The following is a 6104-nucleotide window of genomic DNA, read 5'->3' as shown; positions in this document are numbered from 1 at the left end:
TCTTGAATAGTGAGGATCATCCTTTCTCCTAGTATTGTAGTTATGCACACTGCTATTACTTTTGAATTGAGTTTGGTTGTTAATAACAAATTTTGTAAGAGAGTATATATACTGAGAAGCTACTGTGAATATCCCTAGATCCTTAAATAAATGTCTGCAGGATGATCTTGGGTGGACTCCAGCTATTATTCTGACTAAACGCTTTTGTGCAATAAATACTTTATTCCTCAGTGATGAATTACCCCAAAATATGATGCCATATGCAAGAAATGAGTGAAAATAGGCATAGTAAGCTAATTTGCTAAGATGTTTATCACCAAAATTTGCAATGACTTATTGCATAAGTAGCTGAACTCTAACGTTTCAGCAGATCATCAATGTGTTTCTTCCAATTTAATCTCTCATCAATGGACACACCTAAAAATTTTGAATATTCTACTTTAGCTATATGCTTCTGATTAAGGTCTATATTTATTAATGGCATTATACCATTTACTGTACGCAACTGTATGTACTGTGTCTTATCAAAATTCAGTGAGAGTCCATTTACAAGGAACCACATAGTAATTTTCTGAAAGACATTATTGACAATTTCATCAGTTAACTCTTGTTTGTCAGGTGTGATTACTATACTTGTATCATCACCAAAGAGAACTAACTTTGCCTCTTCATGAATATAGAATGGCAAGTCAATAATATATATTAAGAACAACAAAGGGGCCAAGACTGACCATTGTGGAACCCCATTCTTGATAGTTCCCCGGTTTGAGGAATGTGCTGATCTTTGGATATTATGAGAACTGCTTATTTCAACTTTTTGCACTCTTCCAGTTAGGTACGAATTAAATCATTTGTGCACTGTCCCACTCATGCCACAATACTTGAGCTTGTCTAGCAGAATTTCATGATTTACACAATCAAAAGCCTTTGAGAGATCACACAAAATCCCAATGGGTGGTGTTTGGTTATTCAGATCATTCAAAATTTGATTGGTGAAAGCATATATGGCATTTTCTGTTGAAAAACCTTTATGGAAACCAAACTGACATTTTGTTAGTACTTCATTTTAACAGATATGTGAAGCTACTCTTGAATACATTACTTTCTCAAAAATTTTGGATAAAACTGTTAGCAGGGAGATTGGACGGTAATTGTTGACATCAGATCTATCCCCTTTTTTATGCAAAGGTATAACAATAGCATATTTCAGTCTATCAGGGAAAATGCTCTGTTCCAGAGAGCTATTACACAGGTGGCTGAGAATCTTACTTATCTGTTGAGAACAAGCTTTTAGTATTTTGCTGGAAATGCCATCAATTCCATGTGAGTTTTTGCTTTTAAGCAAGTTTATTATTTTCTTAATTTCAGAGGGAGAAGTGGGTGAGATTTTAATTCTACCAAATTGCATAGGTATGGCCTCTTCCATTAACTGCCTAGCGTCTTCCTAAACTGAAGATTTGTTTCAATCCTGACCTCTCGTAGAACTTGACATCTTTCTGTCTTACCTATCGTAAAAAAGGTGCTGCTCCAACACCTGTAACCACTGGTATTTTACCATTCATGGTAAATTTCCTGCTATAACCCCAGCCAGTTTACCCTTCCCTTTTCTGTTGAGATGTAGGCCATGCCTGGTATAATCCCACCTACTGAGTGAATCAACAGGAACCACACCAATATGAGCCCCCGCACCCAACCCAAGCAGCTGTTCCAACTCCAAATTAACTCTCCCAACAGAAGAGTTCAAATGAAGCCGGTCATGGCGTCTCAGGACAGATACAAATTCAACATTGGTGTGTATCGATGCCGACGCAATCTTTACCAGGTCACTCTCTATACTGTACCCAGGATCTCTGTCGATACTGTTCCCTGGCCCTCCCACAAAAACCACGGTGTCTTCCCTGGTAAATCCTTTACAGTGTGAACCTAAATCCTCTGTCACCTGATCCAGACTAGCACTTGGTTTGAAAAAATTTGTGACCTGGTATTCTGGTCCTAATTCCCCCTGCAGTAGTTGGCCTACACCTCTGGCATGAGAACTGCCTAACAAAACTTTCTTCCTTTTCGATGACTTCCCTACATTCTTTTTCAATCTCCTATTGAAAGTTTGTTGTGTCCTGTCTACACCCACCTCTGCTTGAGGCTCATCAGTTTCTAACTGAAGCAACAGGTCAAACTTATTTTTGACATTCACCACAAAACTGTCAGACTTAGTTCTATACCTGTTCCTTCTGTTACCTGTTGCCACTTCCCACCTCTCTTTGCCCTTCTCACTCCTTAACCTGTCCAGATCTTCCCTAGCCTGATCTAGCTGAGCCTGAGGGGCAGCAATTTTCCCCTCCTGTTCCACTATCTTCCTATCTCTGCTGCAAATCCTACATAACCACTGATGAGCCTGATCCACTTTCCCAACATCCACGCCACTGCAGTCCCCCCAATGAAAAAAACTACTGCATCCATCACACCAAACCCCAGAACTAACAATTCTACGGCAAGTCAGGCACTTCTCACTCATGGCAAAAATAATACTTTAGCTAGAATAAATCAATTAAATTCTGAAAATCAAAAAAGACGTTACAAGAATTAAGCCTATTCACAAATATATAAGCAAGTTTCTGATTTAAAATTTTTCTGTGATCTGTATTAAAACAACGGAGGTATATGATATTTATTATATATTTCACTCGATGGAATGAAAAAAAAGGACAATTAAACAAGATACTTTAAGTTTGATTCTCCAAAAACGTTACGAGAATAATGCCTATAAACAAATGTATATAAGCAAGTTTCTGATAAAGTTACGCTGTTTTTCTGAAATCTGTATTAAAACAATGAAGTTATATGCTATTTACGATAGTTTACTTATTTGTTATCGAGAAACTAGTCAAATTACCATGAAACAAGAAACAAACAGGTTTACAAAATTTAAGCCTAAACGTGACTTCGCGAAGTTACGATCTTTTCGTGTTTTCTGAAAAAATACACAAAGATAAATGAAACCTTTAACGGCAAGACTAAACGATACACTAATGCATGTATTTAATTTGTTGTCGATGTTAAACTAAATTATATTCCTGTCTAAATCACTTAACCTTCTGGGTATAGTTTCTGGTGTCACTTACTCGGAGGCCATCTTGGAACAGGAGTCGAATGATATTCCACTTGCACGTGTCTTGTGACATGAAAGGTTGTATCTTTGACTGCATTGATTTAGGAGCTTAACTTGATAAATCTATGTGTTCCTGAGAGGAAGTGTTCTTGACATGTGGATGGGCAGACAGTCTGATAACACAATGACAAAAATTTTGTTAGTTTGATGTAATTAAAAATTAATAATTACTATTAAAAACAGTCTTGATCACGATTTATTTTATAAGGTGACCGGTTTCAACCACTACTGTGGTCATCTTCAGACCTACAAGATGTATACAAAGCACTAATTAGAGGGCTACATGCATTAATGAAAATACATAGAGTTATACGGCTATAAAACGTTGAATTACCATTGAGTGGAAACCCCTTTCTGTTGGAGAATCACAACTGGAGAAACCAGTGTTTTTTTTTTTTTTTTTTTTTTCTTTATTGTAATTTGGACACCCCATACAAGGTGGGCTGGCAGCGGAACAGTGTACTCCGCTCTTCAGCCATAAGCAGTACAATAAAAAAGAAAGGGAGACAGACAAGTAACAGAATGGCGGTTTAAAAAACAGGAGATACAATAGTTAAAAAACATGAAGCCGTTCACACTTGATGAAACAAACAAGAAAAACCGTCGGCACTGGGCACAAACACTGACGATGTAGATGACACACGTGAACGAAGGAGCGTGGACGGCGAAAAACACTGAGGCACAGACACGACGGCACAGACACTAAAACGAGGGCGATGAACTCCGGCGCGCGAAAGTTCACGAGGCGTGTGCGAGTCCGGGGACCTGCCAAGAGAGGAGGAGGAGGAGGAGGAGGGGGAGTGGGAAAGCGAGAGGGGAGAGCAGGGACGCCACGGGCAGGGGAAAGAGGGGGGAGAGAGGAAGGGGGAGGGGAAGCCCGGAAGAAGAGGGGGGAGGGAGGGGATGGGGGAAAAGGAAAGAGAAGGGAAGGGAAGAGAAAGGAGGGAGGGTGCCGAAGGGAAAGGACACCAGGAGGGAGGGGGGGCAGGGTCAAAGTTGATAGGAGGGGTAGATGGAGGGGACGAGGACATCATCAGGGAGAGGGAGCTGGCGGAAACCACCTTGGGAGAGGGTAAGGAGGGTGGAGAGATGGAGACCAGGTGGGACGTGGGAGTACAGGCGCGGCAGCGGGCGGGGGTGGGAGAGGATCGGGGAGACGAGCGGGTGAGGAGGATCGAGTTTACGGGAGGTGTATAGGATTCGTATCCTTTCGAGGAAGAGGAGGAGGTGGGGGAAGGGGATAAGGTCATACAGGATCCGCATGGGGGAAGGCAGACGGATGCGATAGGCAAGGCGGAGAGCATGGCGTTCAAGGATTTGGAGGGATTTATAAAAGGAAGGGGGGGCGGAGATCCAGGCGGGATGGGCGTAACAGAGGATAGGGCGGATGAGGGACTTATAGGTGTGGAGGATGGTGGAGGGGTCCAGACCCCACGTTCGGCCGGAAAGGAGCTTGAGGAGACGGAGTCGGGAACGTGCCTTGGCTTGGATTGTCTGGAGATGGGGAGTCCAGGAGAGGCGACGGTCGAGGGTGACGCCAAGGTACTTAAGGGTGGGGGTGAGAGCGATGGGACGGCCATAAACGGTGAGATAGAAATCAAGGAGGCGGAAGGAGGGAGTGGTTTTGCCTACAATGATCGCCTGGGTTTTGGAAGGATTGACCTTGAGCAACCACTGGTTGCACCAAGCGGTGAACCGGTCAAGATGGGATTGGAGAAGGTGTTGGGAGCGTCGCAGGGTGGGGGCAAGGGCGAGGAAGGCGGTGTCATCGGCAAACTGGAGAAGGTGGACGGGGGGTGACGGCGGCGGCATGTCCGCCGTGTACAACAAGTACAGAAGGGGGGAGAGGACGGAGCCTTGGGGCACACCGGCGGAGGGGAAAAAGGTGTAGGAATCGGTGTTATGGATGGTGACATAGGTAGGACGGCGGGAGAGAAAGGAACCGATCAGACGAACGTAGTTAATGGGAAGGGCGAAGGTTTGGAGCTTGAAGAGGAGACCGGAATGCCATACGCGGTCATATGCGCGTTCGAGGTCAAGAGAGAGGAAGATTGCGGAGCGACGGGAATTGAGCTGTTCGGAAAGGAGATGAGTGAGGTGAAGGAGAAGATCGTCGGAAGAGAAGGACGGCCGAAAGCCACACTGGGTAACGGGGAGGAGGCGGTGCTGGCGGAGATGCTGGTGGATGCGGCGGGTGAGGATAGATTCCAGGACCTTGCTGAAGACCGAGGTAAGGCTGATGGGACGGTAGGAGGAGACGGCGGACGGCGGTTTGCCAGGTTTGAGGAACATGAGGATACGGGAGGTTTTCCACAGGTCGGGGTAGTAACCGGTGGACAGGACTACATTGTAGAGCCTGGCCAGGGTGGAGAGAAAAGAGACAGGAGCTTCACGAAGGTGACGGTAGGTGACACGATCGTGACCAGGAGCGGTGTTGCGTTTGGTGCGGAGTGTATTGATGAGATCCTGTGTGGTGATGGGGGCATTAAGGTCCGTGTGTGGAATGTTGTCCAAGTACTGGAAACCAGGAGCGAGGGGAGGGATAGAGGTGTCAGTTCGATCGCGGATATCTGGGAAGAGGGAGTAATCGAACTGGGGATCATCAGGGATGGAAAACACATCGGACAGGTAGGAGGCAAAGTGATTGGCCTTACTAAGGGCGTCAGGGAAGGGGTGATCATCGTGGAGAAGAGGATAGTAGGGGGAGGGTTTAGTTCCGGTAAGGCGACGGAAAGCGGTCCAGAACTTGGACGAGTTTATAGGGAGGGTAGCAGTTAAACGGGTGCATGTCTGTCGCCAGTCCCGGCGTTTCTTGGCCGCGAGCAAATTTCGAATGTGTCGCTGTAGTTGCCGGTGGCGTCGTAGGGTGTCCGGGTCACGCGTGCGGAGGAAGGCACGGTAGAGACGACGGGATTCACGGAGGAGGAGGACGGCCTGT

Source organism: Schistocerca piceifrons, chromosome 3 (assembly GCF_021461385.2).
Source record: "Schistocerca piceifrons isolate TAMUIC-IGC-003096 chromosome 3, iqSchPice1.1, whole genome shotgun sequence".
Lineage (NCBI taxonomy): Eukaryota > Metazoa > Arthropoda > Insecta > Orthoptera > Acrididae > Schistocerca > Schistocerca piceifrons.
This window is presented reverse-complemented; position numbering follows the sequence as displayed.